This window comes from Herpailurus yagouaroundi, unplaced genomic scaffold (assembly GCF_014898765.1).
Source record: "Herpailurus yagouaroundi ecotype Mexico unplaced genomic scaffold, PumYag 28, whole genome shotgun sequence".
NCBI lineage: Eukaryota > Metazoa > Chordata > Mammalia > Carnivora > Felidae > Herpailurus > Herpailurus yagouaroundi.
In genome coordinates, this window is record NW_024412376.1 from 45988608 (window position 1) to 46003353 (window position 14746).

General features: G+C 38.7%; 1 protein-coding gene and 1 non-coding gene across 8 annotated transcripts in view; both read left to right on the plus strand.

Annotated features, from left to right (window-relative positions):
- INPP4B (inositol polyphosphate-4-phosphatase type II B) overlaps nt 1–14746 on the plus strand; it is a 789997-nt gene that overhangs the window by 36250 nt on the left and 739001 nt on the right. The gene's annotated exons all lie outside the window — the stretch shown is intronic.
- LOC121040189 (U6 spliceosomal RNA) lies at nt 5389–5494 on the plus strand. The gene has a single exon (XR_005795178.1). It is a non-coding gene; the product is annotated as a U6 spliceosomal RNA (small nuclear RNA).

Genomic DNA, 14746 nt, shown 5'->3' on the forward strand with positions numbered 1-14746 from the left:
AATCTGTTGAGGAGATTATCATTTAATAATTACTTAAAAAATCAATTGACTTTTGACTTTGCTTATGTATTCTTGTTTTTTAATTATGATATTTGTATATCTATCTCTTGCTTTGTTTGCTTTGCAATATTCAAGTCTTTTTATTTGTGTCGTAAAATTTATTTTTCCTATGTATTTCAAATGTTGAGCCACTGTATTAGTTTTCTATGTTGTGTAACTAATTACCACAAATTTAGCAGTGTCAAACAACATACATTTATTATCTTATAGCTTCTGTGGGTCAAAAGTCTGGGAACTACTCAGTGTGGGGGGTCCTCTGCTCAGGGTCTCACACAAAGCTGCAATCAATGTATTGGCCGGACTGTGTTCTTGTGTTCTTATCTGGAGACTCAACACTGGAAAAATTTACTTCCCAGCACCCTCTAGTTGCTGGCAGAATTAACTTCTTTTCCTCTGTAGGATTCTTGGACTCTTGAAAAAGACAGGATGGGAAAGAGGGAAAGAGGGAGAGTGACTATCAAAATTGATGCTTCACTCTTATATAATCAGACAGACATAATTATATAAATCCCATGATATTTGCCATATTCTGTTGGTTAGAAGCAAGTCGTTGGTCCATCCATACTGACCTAGAGGGGATTTTCACAAAGATATGAATACCAGGAGTCAGGGATGATTGTGATCACTTTAAGGTCTGTCCACCATAGTCATAATAAGAAAGGTCTTACCATGAGGTTTTAAAGACATTTGGTATACTTTAATATATCTATGGTTCACTTATTTACATTTAAATCTTTTGATCCATTTGGAATTTATCCGGTTGTATTATGTGAAGCATGGATCTAATTTAATCTTTTCCCCCAAGGACTACTCAGCTGTTCCATGACCATCCATTAAAAAGTCCAACTTTCATATGTAAAGTCATTTAAATATCTAGAAGTATCTCTGGGTATTGTAGGCAGAGCAATGGTCTTCCAAAGATGTCTGCATCCTAACTCTTGAATCTATGAATATGTTATGTTATATGGCAAAGTGGAATTCAAGTAGCAGATGTGATCTGGTTTACTAATCAGCTGGAATTTGGATAGAGAAATTATCGTGGATTATCTGGATGAACACAGCAGAGTCACAGAGTTCTTTAAAAAAAATTTTTTTTAACGTTTATTCATTTTTGAGAGACAGAAAGAGAGCACGAGCGGGGTAGGGGCAGAGAGAGAGGGAGACACAGAATCTGAAGCAGGTTCCAGTCTCCGAGCTGTTAGCACAGAGCCCGACATGGGGCTCAAACCCACAAACTGTGAGACCATGAACTTAGCTGAAGTCAGACACTTAATGGATTGAGCCACTCAAGCACCCCAGAGTCACGGGGTTCTTAAAAGTGAAAGCAGGAGGCAGAAGGAGAGTCAGAGTCAGTCAGAGTGATGTGATTGCAGAAAGACTTGACCAACCACCTACATTTTGAGCGTGGCAGGGGCCATAAGGTGAGAAATTCAGGAAGCTTCTAAAAGCTGGAAAAGGCAAGAAAAAGGATCTTCCCTAGAGTCTTTAGAAAGAATACAGCCCTGCTGATGCCTTGATATTAGCCCACTGAGACTAATTTTGGACTCACCCTCCATCTTTATTGAGGTATAAATGACAAATGAAAATTGTATATATTTAAGGTGTACAACATGAGTTGATGACATAATACATTGTGAAATGACTACTACAATCAAGCTAATTTAGATATCCATCACCTCTTATGTGTGTGTGGTGTGAATACTTAAGGTGTATTCTCTTAGAAAATTTCAAGCATACAACACAGTATTATTACATATGGTCACCATGCGGTACATTAGATCCCCAGGACTTATTTATCTTATAGCTTGTACCCTTTGATCAACATCTCCCCATTCCTCCCACCCTGAGCTTTTGGCAACCACCATTCTACTTTGCTGTGATTTCAACTTTTTTATATTTCCCATATAAATGAGATCATATAGTGTTTGCATTTCTGTGTCTGGCTTATTTCACTTCACATTTTTATCCATGTTGTTGCAAGTGGCGGGATTTCCTTTTCTTTATGGCTGAATAATATTGCATTATATACAATATACATATAATATTCCATTATATATATTATATATATATTTAACAGTTAAAAGATATAGTGAAATAGAAAGTCAAAGCTGTAACAGCAAAAGGGGCACAGCATAATAGATTAAATACTTAGAAATAATTTTTCAAATAAATGTACAAAATTTATTATTCTGATACTCGCTAAAGCTCATGTTAATTTTGGTAGTTTTTCATTTGACTTTTTCACAATAGTTGTATAATCCTCTTATCTACAAATGGTTCTATTTGTTCTGTCCATTCTTTATCTACAAATAATTTTTTTTCTATTTTTAACCAAATCAGCTTATACAGGCCATAGAAGTTAAGTGGTTAGTGGTGATAGTGGGGTTCCTTGTACCTGATGGTAGTGGAATGCCTCCAGTATTTCCTCTGTTAACAATGTTTTTGAGGTAAATGATTTTAAGGACTTAGCCACTAATTTCTACTTAGTTGAGTGTGTATTTGTCAAATGACTTTGTAGTGGCTATGGAGGATACCATGTGACTTTTCTTCAGATGTATTAAATAATCATTTGGTCATTTATTTTAAGAAAATCTGTTGAAAGCTAACTTATGTACCAGGTACTATTGTAGGCATATGGAATACAATGGTGAAGGAAAGCTTATAATAATGACAAAAAGCTTATAATAATGGCAGGAGAGAGATAGAGACAATAAATGAAAATGATGATATGTAAGTACATTGACTCAGTTCCAGAAGATGATACGGAAGTGCTGTAGCAAGTGCTAGAGAAAAAAAGGCACAGAGTAAGACAAGAAATCAGAAGTGCCATAGGTGAGAGTAGGAGAGTTGCAATTTTAAACAGAGTGGACAGCATAAGCTTTATTGTGTAGGTGACACTGAAGCAAGATATCTTAGGAGGTGAGGGACTGAACCTCGCAGATACTTGGTGGAAGCTTGTATTGGAAGCTTTGCAGACAAAGAGTATAACAGTGTGAAGATGTTAGGGCAGGAATGTTCCTGGAATGTTTGAGGAGCAGCAAAGTTCAGTGTGTCTGGAGCCATATGACTGAGGGGAGAAGTGACAGAGACAACAGTTGCCAGATTATATAGACTTTTTAGGTCAGTGTAAGAATTTTTGGCTCTTCCTCTGAGTGAAACAGGAAGTCTTCAGAGATTTTGGAACAGAGAAGTGACATGATCTGACTTATATGTTAAAGTGATACATTTATTTTAAATAGTATTAATGCCCCCAATGTTTGTAGCAGCACTATTGACAATAGCCGAAGTATGGAAAAAGTCCAAATGTCCATCGATGGATTAATGGATAAAGAAGATATGGTATATACATATACAATGGAGTATTACTTGGCAATCAAAAAGAATGAAATCTTGCCATTTGTGACTACGTGGATGGAACTGGAGGGTATTATGCTAAGCGAGATTAGTCAGAGAAAGACAAATATCATATGACTTCACTCCTATGAGGACTTTAAGATACAAAACAGATGAACCTAAGGGAAGGGAAAAATAATATAAAATAATATAAAAACAGGGAGGAGGACAAACATAAGAGACTCTTAAATATGGAGGACAGAGGATTACTGGAGGGGTTGTGGGAGGAGGGATAGGCTAAATGGGTAAAGGGCATTAAGGAATCTACTCCTGAAATCATTGTTGCACTATATGCTAACTAACTTGGATGTAAATTAAAAATAAAATAAATTAAAAACTTCAAAAAAATAGTATTAATGCATTTTCTCATATCAAATGATCTTCAAAGCCATATTTGGTCCTGATACACTATTCTGCTTTTCAAAGTATCAATGGATTCTGTTTGCTAATATTATCTTTAGTATTTTTACATTGATAGTCAAAAGTGAAATTGGTCTGAAGTTTGTGTTTGTGTGTATGTGTGTGTGTATTGAGTAGTATACATATCCTCAACATTAATATTAGTGTTTTTCTCACTTCATAAAAAAATTTGAGAGGCTTCCTTCATTTTTCTATGTTTCTCAATGCTTAAAGAAAATTGGTATTATCCTTTTTAAAAAAGGTTTGCTGGAATTCCCCTGGGAAAGCAGAGACATATTTCTAATCTCTATTCCTGCATTAGACCACAGAAGAGAAGTCACTTTGTAGGGTTCTGTGTAGAAAAAAAAAAGTAAAGTGGTAGAGATATTTGGGCTTTTTAAAAAATTTTTTTTAACGTTTTATTTATTTTTGAGACAGAGAGAGACAGAGCATGAACCGGGCAGGGGCAGAGAGAGAGGGAGACACAGAATCCGAAACAGGCTCCAGGCTCTGAGCCATCAGCCCAGAGCCGACGCGGGGCTCGAACTCACGGTCGGTGAGATCGTGACCTGAGCTGAAGTCGGACGCTCAACCGACTGAGCCACCCAGGCGCCCCGAGATATTTGGGCTTTTAAGAAATTTCTTTTATGAAATAATGCAAGGAAAAGCCTTTGTGAGTTTTTCTTATATGAGGAAACAGAATTTGATTTTACTCTTGATGTTCGATGTGATTCTGACATCAAATTAAATCAAAAGTATTTATTGAGCATCTACTATATGATTATTAAATGAAGGTATACTTGAAATTATATTGTGTCTTAAGTAATGACTGTTGTAAAAACCCATTTAAAGTTTTGATATTGCATAAAATGTTTATTTACATTTGAGAGAGGGGGAGGGGAGGAGAGGCGGTATGCAAGCAGAGGAGGGGCAGAGAGAGACAGAGACAGAGACAGAATATGAAGCAGGCTCCAGGCTCTGAGTTGTCAGCACAGAGCCTGACATGGGGTTTGAACTCATGAACCGTGAGTTGAAGTTGGACACTCAACCAACCGAGCCACCTAGGTGCCCCGATATTGTATAAAATGTTTTAAACTACTAGCTCTTGATGTTTTCTATCTTATATCCTACTAATCACTCTATTCAATTTTATCATTTTTGCACAGAGGGTGGCCCATGCTATCTTTTAAATCATCATTGTTTTCTAAGTAGAAACTGAAAGAAGAGCTAAGAGCTAAGAACTGAGAACTAAGAGCAGACTGAAAGCTAGAGGCTTTCAGCTTTAATAGGAAGAGCAAGTTGTTATCTTAGCCTGCACTTTCAAGATACCTTCCATAAAATGAAATAATTAGCTCAAAGAAATATTTGCATCCTCATGTTCAATGCAGCATTATATGCAATAGCCAGAGCACGGAATCAACTAAAGTATCAGTGTGGTATGTGTATATGTGTGTCTGTGTGTATTGTGTGCATCTATATCTGTATCATCTATATAAATCTGTATCTATATTCCATTGTATGTGTCTATAAAAAGAAGTGCTCATTTCAACAGCACGTATACTAAAATTGGAATGATACAGAGAAGATTACCATGGCCTCTGTGCAAGGATGACATAAAAAGAAGGAAACCTTGCATTTTGTGACAACATGGATGAACCTGGAGGACATGATGCTAATGAAATAAGCCAGACTCAGAAAGGCAAATACTGTATCATCTCACATGTGGAATCTAAAAAAGCCAAACTCAAAAACAGTAGAATGATGTTTGCCAGGGCCTGAGAGTGTGGGAAATGGAGAGATGGTAGTCAAAGGGTACACACTTTCCATTATAAGATGAATAAGTTCTGGGAATCTAATGTAGAACATGGTTTTATGCATACATAAAAATTGCTAATAGAGTAGATCTTAAATGTTATCACCAAAAAGTAAGTATATGAGATGATGGAGGTGTTAACTAACATGATTGTGGTCCCCATTTTACAGTATATACACGTATCAAATCATCATGTTGTACAACTTATTAAAGTGGAATGAACAATGCGGGATTATTTCTCTCTCGAGACAAGTGAAATGGTAAAGTGATTCCAGGATTGCTTTAGGAACTGTAGAGTTTCAGACCTCTGGGGAGTCTTCTCTTTGATTTTGTTGACCTTTCCTCATTCTCACAATGTGGCTGCCACTATACCGAATATGACATTTTTTCAGCAGGTCTCAAATTCAAGAAAAAAGAGGTAAATGTCTTTGTATATGTTTTTTCTCTTTTTATCAGTAAATTTTTTTTCAGATATATTGCCACTGGAAATGAATAGGTCAAATGTCTACTAAATATTCTCTGGCAAAGGGAAGGTAGATTGCAATGATTTCCATGAACCAATAATGATTTATTTCCTAGGGTTTGGCCCATTACTGCTTGAAACCTGAATCAAAATAGGGTCCTGTTCAAAAAAGGGTAATGTGTCTGGGTAGACATTCAAGTGGTGGCCTCAAGCGCTAAGAGGCAACACTTAATGACCTTTGCTGGGGGGGGGGGGATAGAACCATCTGTGAATATATACTGTTTCATTTCTATATTCTCATATCTGAGAGTCACCAGCTTGAAGCAATGGTTCTCTTGTCTCCAACAGGTCTTCATTCATCTGTATGTTGATGAGTCCCACCCCATTTCTCCAGCCAAACTTCCTGATTTCCAGATCCATAAATATCTAATTGTCTAATCCATAATTACATTTTCACTTGGATGTCTCATAATTATGAAGAATTCAACAGATCCATAGCTAACTTGTGACCTTGTATATCAGCGTTGAGGTCTCTCTCCTTGGCTTGCAGACTGCCACCTTCTTGCTGTGTCCTCCTATGGTGGACATCTGTATGCACACATCCTTGATGTCTCTCTGTGTGTCTGTATTTCTCTTGTAAGAACACCAGATTAGATTAGGACCTACACTAACAGCCTCATTTTAATGTAATCACCCCTTTGTAAGGCCCTATGTCCAAATGTAGTCAGATACTGAGGTAATGGGGGTTAAAGTTTCAACAGAGTTGAAGAGAACACAGTTTAGCCCATAACACCATCCAGCTTCTAGTTTCTTAATTTTGGCTATTATCATCTCTTGCCTAGATTACTGCAACAACCTCTTTTCTTTGTCAGTTCTTTTCCTTGTTCTCCAGGTAGAGTGTTCTTTATCATGACATCTCATGTTTATTTTTTTAAATTTTTTTTAACGTTTATTTATTATTGAGAGAGAGAGACAGAGCATGAGCAGGGGAGGGGCAGAGAGAGGAGGAGACACAGAATCCGAAACAGGTTCCAGGCTCTGAGTTGTTAGCACAGAGCCCGATGCGGGGCTCGAACCCACAAACCGTGAGATCATGACCTGAGCCGAAGTCGGATGCTTAACCAACTGAGCCACCCAGGCGCCCCTGACATCTCATGTTTAAATACCCTCAATATTTTGCTACTTTAACCTGGTGTACAAGGCCCTTTGTTATCTGTCTCTGGTCAACCTTACCATCTTTATTTCTGTACAATTTTTCCTCCACCACGTTCTTCATTAAATTTATTTTCTGGCTATATGGATCGTTCAGATTCTCAAAGTGACTTGCTCGACAGACTCTGGGCCCTCAGATACTCACTTTGTAACTTATTTCCAGTGTGGAATAATTTGCTGTCTTTTACTTTCTCCATTATCTTGTGTCATCACAACTATGCAAACACCTTTAATCACTAATGGGCATTTAAGAAATCTCATGCATAGTACTAAGGAGGAAATACTAAGAGAGACTCTCAACATTAAAAAAAAATTATTTGGGGCACCTGGGTGGCTCAGTCGGTAAGCATCTGATTTCAGCTCAGGTCATGATCTCACGGTCTGTGAGTTCAAGCCCCGCATTGGGCTCTGTGCTGACAGCTCAGAGCCTGGAGCCTGCTTCGGATTCTGTGTCTCCTTCTCTCTCTGCTCCTCCCCCACTCACACTCTGTCTCTCTCTCAAAAATAAATAAACATTAAAAAAGTTTTTTTAATCTTAAAAAAAATTGTTTCTTCAATTTCAGTATAATTAACATACAGTGGTATATTAGTTTCAGGTGTACAATATAGTGATTCAACAATTCTGTACATCATTCAGTGCTCAACACAATAAGTGTACTCTTAATCCCCTTCACCTATTTCATCCTTTCCCCCACCCACCACCCCTCTGGTAACCACTAGTTCGCTTTCTATATTTAAGGGTCTGTTTTTTTGTTTGTCTCTTTTTTTGTTTGTTTGTTTTGTTTCTTAAATTACACATATGAGTGAAATCATGTGCAATTGTATTTCTCTGACTTATTTCACTTAGTATTATATTCTCTAGATCCACCCATATGGCAAATGGCAATATTTTATTCTTTTTTATGGCTAATATTCTGTTGTATATACGTACCTCATATTCTTTATCCATTCATCTATTGATGGAGTTGGGTTGCTTTCATATCTTGCTATTGTAAATATTGCTGAAATAAATACAGGGGTGCATATGTCTTTTCATATTAGTGTTTTTATATTCTTTGGGTAAATACCCAGTAGTGGAAGTATTGACAAATATGTACTTAGTGTACATAATGTATTTAATTTTTTGAGGAAGCTTCATACTGTTTTCCATAGTACTCCCACCATTTTGCATTCCCACCAATAGTACATGAGGGTTCCTTTTTCTCCACATCCTTTGCTGTTTCTTATGTTTTTGTTTTTAGCCCTTCTGACAGGTAAGAGGTGATATCTCATTGTGGTTTTCATTTGCGTTCAGAGACTCCCAGAATTTAACATCTAGGTAATTAATACTAGTTTCTACAAATATAAATATCATATTACTAACATCCAATGGTATTTTCAGGGTCATATGCCAGCTAATGTGACAAAAGTAATTAATGTTTTGCCTTTAGAAATTAAAACACTAAGAGATCTATGGAAGTCAGTGGATCTCTTCCTTTCCCTTTAGAGATCTGCGTATAAATGTTAGTCATATCTTGAAAATATGATACTGCAATTTCTAGTGATCCAATTGTCATTATATCACCATTCTCTTAAGTTGATGTCATTAGGATCAGAGAGGAAGCATGATTTGTTAAAGCAACTCTTTTATCAGCCTTGTAAATAAGCACTGGAACTTTATAGTTGACTGAGAATCTTTACCTGCTCTACTGCCTTCCATGGAGATACATTGGCCATAAAAGGAACGAAACCAGTAGTTGTTTGTTTGCCTGGTATAAATTATTACTCACTTTTGGGAGAAAGGAGATAGCTGTTTCTAAGGTTTCTGTGTGTACATTCAACCTAAAAGGCATCACATTTTCTTACTGATTTTTAAGGGGATGTGAAAAGAATGCACCCCACTCTTTTTTGATTTTTAATTATGCAGCAACATCTTACATAAGTCAAAGAATCACTTCACCTTCATCTAAATTACATGCTTTTTCAATTATTGTACTCAGAGTGATCTTTATACAGTCTAAATTTATTGTACTCCTCTTAGAGATGGTGTATGTACTTCTAGGAATTTAAATGATGAAAATAATCCAAAAGAGGAAAAGATTTTATGCACAAATGGGTTCATTGAATCATTATTTCCAATTTGAATGATTGACAAATTAGAAGAACAAGAATATTTAATAGTAGGATAAAAATTTAATACTATTTAATAATGGGACAAGAATTACAATTCGATAAATAAAATGCAAAAATATTTATGAAGAAGTTGGTGTACAAAGGGAATAGTCTTTGTTATCATGAAAAAAGCAGGAGGGCACCTGGATGGCTCAGTGAGTTAAGCATCTGACTCTTGATTTTGGTTTAGGTCATGATCTCAGGGTTCCTGAGATCAAGCCCCATGTCAGGCTCTGCACTGATGGTGCGGAGCGAGCTTGGGATTCTCTCTCTCCCTCTTTCTCTGCCCCTCCCCTACTCACTTTCTCTCTCAAAATAAACAAACAAAAGCAGGAAACAAACTTCCACTTACAATAGATTAGAGTAATTGTTAAAGCACACCCTGTATATACTGAGCAAAGGTGGGAGGAGTTAAAACAGTATCTCTAGACTATAGAATTGTAAAGGATCATTATTTTTTGTGTTTTTCTCTATTTTCTAACTTCTGTATATTTGTTATATACTTTTTTTTTTTTAATTTTAAGAGAGAGATCGAGCATGAGTGGGGGAGGGGTAGGCAGAGGGATAGGGAGAGAATTCTAGGCAGGCTTCATGCTCAGCACAGAGCCCCACTTGTGGCTCAATCCCACAATGCTGGGATCATAACCTGAGCTGGAATCAAAAGTTGGAGCCTCGGAGGGAAGATGGCGGCGTAGGAGGACGCTGGGCTCACCGTGCGTCCTGCTGATCACTTAGATTCCACCTACACCTGCCTAAATAACCCAGAAAACCACCAGAGGATTAGCAGAACGGAGTCGCCGGAGCCAAGCACAGACGAGAGGCCCACGGAAGAGGGTAGGAAGGGCGGCGAGGCGGTGCGCGCTCCACGGACTGGCGGGAGGGAGCTGGGGCCGGAGGGGCAGCCTGCCAGCCAAGCAGAGCCCCCGAGTCTGGCTTGCAAAAAGCGGAGGGGCCTGACGGACTGTGTTCCGACAGCAAGCGGGACTTAGCCTCTGGGAGGTCATAAGTTAACAGCTCTGCTCAGAAAGCGGGAAGGCTGGAGGACAAAGGGAAGGAGAGCTGCTGAGCCCCCAGACGACAGAGCTCAGTTTGGTGGGGAACAAAGGCGCTCACCAGCGCCATCTCCCCCGCCCATCCCCCAGCCAAAATCCTAAAGAGAACCAGTTCCTGCCAGGGAACTTGCTCGCTCCGCACAAACACCCAACTCTGCGCTTCTGCGGAGCCAAACCTCCGGCAGCGGATCTGACTCCCTGCTGCTGCCACAGGGCCCCTCCTGAAGTGGATCACCTAAGGAGAAGCAAGCTAAGCCTGCCCCTCCTGCCCCCGTGCACCTTGCCTACCCACCCCAGCTAAGATGCCAGATCCCCAGCATCACAAGCCTGGCTGTGTGCAAGTAGCCCAGACAGGCCACCCCACCCCACAGTGAATCCCGCCCCTAGGAGAGGGGAAGAGAAGGCACACACCAGTCTGACTGTGGCCCCAGCGGTGGGCTGGGGGCAGACATCAGGTCTGACTGCGGCTTCGCCCACCAACTCCAGTTATACACCACAGCACAGGGGAAGTGCCCTGCAAGTCCTCACCATGCCAGGGACTATCCAAAATGACCAAGCGGAAGAATTCCCCTCAGAAGAATCTCCAGGAAATAACAATAGCTAATGAGCTGATCAAAAAGGATTTAAATAATATAACAGAAAGTGAATTTAGAATAATAGTCATAAAATTAATCGCTGGGCTTGAAAACAGTATAGCTGACAGCAGAGAATCTCTTGCTACAGAGATCAAGGGACTAAGGAACAGTCACGAGGAGCTGAAAAACGCTTTAAACGAAATGCATAACAAAATGGAAACCACCACGGCTCGGATTGAAGAGGCAGAGGAGAGAATAGGTGAACTAGAAGATAAAGTTATGGAAAAAGAGGAAGCTGAGAAAAAGAGAGATAAAAAAATCCAGGAGTATGAGGGGAAAATTAGAGAACTAAGTGATACACTAAAAAGAAATAATATACGCATCATTGGTATCCCAGAGGAGGAAGAGAGAGGGAAAGGTGCTGAAGGGGTACTTGAAGAAATAATAGCTGAGAACTTCCCTGAAGTGGGGAAGGAAAAAGGCATTGAAATCCAAGAGGCACAGAGAACTCCCTTCAGACGTAACTTGAATCGATCTTCTGCACGACATATCATAGTGAAACTGGCAAAATACAAGGATAAAGAGAAAATTCTGAAAGCAGCAAGGGGTAAACGTGCCCTCACATATAAAGGGAGACCTATAAGACTCGTGACTGATCTCTCTTTTGAAACTTGGCAGGCCAGAAAGAATTGGCACGAGATTTTCAGGGTGCTAGACAGAAAAAATATGCAGCCGAGAATCCTTTATCCAGCAAGCCTGTCATTTAGAATAGAAGGAGAGATAAAGGTCTTCCCAAACAAACAAAAACTGAAGGAATTTGTCACCACTAAACCAGCCCTACAAGAGATCCTAAGGGGGACCCTGTGAGACAAAGTACCAGAGACATCACTACAAGCATAAAACATACAGACATCACAATGACTCTAAACCCATATCTTTCTATAATAACACTGAATGTAAATGGATTAAATGCGCCAACCAAAAGACATAGGGTATCAGAATGGCTAAAAAAACAAGACCCATCTATTTGCTGTCTACAAGAGACTCATTTTAGACCTGAGGACACCTTTAGATTGAGAGTGAGGGGATGGAGAACTATTTATCATGCTACTGGAAGCCAAAAGAAAGCTGGAGTAGCCATACTTACATCAGACAAACTAGACTTTAAATTAAAGGCTGTAACAAGAGATGAAGAAGGACATTATATAATAGTGACAGGGTCTATCCATCAGGAGGAGCTAACAATTATAAATGTCTATGCGCCAAATACCGGAGCGCCCAAATATATAAAACAATTACTCATAAAGATAAGCAACCTTATTGAGAAGAATGTGGTAATTGCAGGGGACTTTAACACCCCACTTACAGAAATGGATAGATCATCTAGACACACGGTCAATAAAGAAACAAGGGCCCTGAATGAGACATTGGATCAGATGGACTTGACAGATCTATTTAGAACTCTGCATCCCAAAGCAACAGAATATACTTTCTTCTCGAATGCACATGGAACATTCTCCAAGATAGATCATATACTGGGTCACAAAACAGCCCTTCATAAGTTTACAAGAATTGAAATCATACCATGCATACTTTCAGACCACAATGCTATGAAGCTTGAAATCAACCACAGAAAAAAGTCTGGAAAACCTCCAAAAGCATGGAGGTTAAAGAACACCCTACTAACGAATGAGTGGGTCAACCAGGCAATTAGAGAAGAAATTAAAAAATATATGGAAACAAACGAAAATGAAAATACAACAATCCAAATGCTTTGGGACGCAGCGAAGGCAGTCCTGAGAGGAAAATACATTGCAATCCAGGCCTATCTCAAGAAACAAGAAAAATCCCAAATACAAAATCTAACAGCACACCTAAAGGAAATAGAAGCAGAACAGCAAAGACAGCCTAAACCCAGCAGAAGAAGAGAAATAATAAAGATCAGAGCAGAAATAAACAATATAGAATCTAAAAAAACTGTAGAGCAGATCAACGAAACCAAGAGTTGGTTTTTTGAAAAAATAAACAAAATTGACAAACCTCTAGCCAGGCTTCTCAAAAAGAAAAGGGAGATGACCCAAATAGATAAAATCATGAATGAAAATGGAATGATTACAACCAATCCCTCAGAGATACAAACAATTATCAGGGAATACTATGAAAAATTATATGGCAACCAATTGGACAACCTGGAAGAAATGGACAAATTCCTGAACACCCACACTCTTCCAAAACTCAATCAGGAGGAAATAGAAAGCTTGAACAGACCCATCACCAGCGAAGAAATTGAATCGGTTATCAAAAATCTCCCAACAAATAAGAGTCCAGGACCAGATGGTTTCCCAGGGGAGTTCTACCAGACGTTTAAAGCAGAGATAATACCTATCCTTCTCAAGCTATTCCAAGAAATAGAAAGGGAAGGAAAACTTCCAGACTCATTCTATGAAGCCAGTATTACTTTGATTCCTAAACCAGACAGAGACCCAGTAAAAAAAGAGAACTACAGGCCAATATCCCTGATGAATATGGATGCAAAAATTCTCAATAAGATACTAGCAAATCGAATTCAACGGCATATAAAAAGAATTGTCCACCATGATCAAGTGGGATTCATTCCTGGGATGCAGGGCTGGTTCAACATTCGCAAATCAATCAACGTGATACATCACATTAACAAAAAAAAAGAGAAAAACCATATGATCCTGTCAATCGATGCAGAAAAGGCCTTTGACAAAATCCAGCACCCTTTCTTAATAAAAACCCTTGAGAAAGTCGGGATAGAAGGAACATACTTAAAGATCATCAAAGCCATTTATGAAAAGCCCACAGCTAACATCATCCTCAACGGGGAAAAACTGAGAGCTTTTTCCCTGAGATCAGGAACACGACAGGGATGCCCACTCTCACCGCTGTTGTTTAACATAGTGCTGGAAGTTCTAGCATCAGCAATCAGACAACAAAAGGAAATCAAAGGCATCCAAATTGGCAAAGATGAAGTCAAGCTTTCGCTTTTTGCAGATGACATGCTATTATACATGGAAAATCCGACAGACTCCACCAAAAGTCTGCTGGAACTGATCCATGAATTCAGCAAAGTTGCAGGATACAAAATCAATGTACAGAAATCAGTTGCATTCTTATACACTAACAATGAAGCAACAGAAAGACAAATAAAGAAACTGATCCCATTCACAATTGCACCAAGAAGCATAAAATACCTAGGAATAAATCTAACCAAAGATGTAAAGGATCTGTATGCTGAAAACTATAGAAAGCTTATGAAGGTAATTGAAGAAGATTTAAAGAAATGGAAAGACATTCCCTGCTCATGGATTGGAAGAATAAATATTGTCAAAATGTCAATACTACCCAAAGCTATCTACACATTCAATGCAATCCCAATCAAAATTGCACCAGCATTCTTCTCGAAACTAGAACAAGCAATCCTAAAATTCATATGGAACCACAAAAGGCCCCGAATAGCCAAAGTAATTTTGAAGAAGAAGACCAAAGCAGGAGGCATCACAATCCCAGACTTTAGCCTCTACTACAAAGCTGTCATCATCAAGACAGCATGGTATTGGCACAAAAACAGACACATAGACCAATGGAATAGAATAGAAACCCC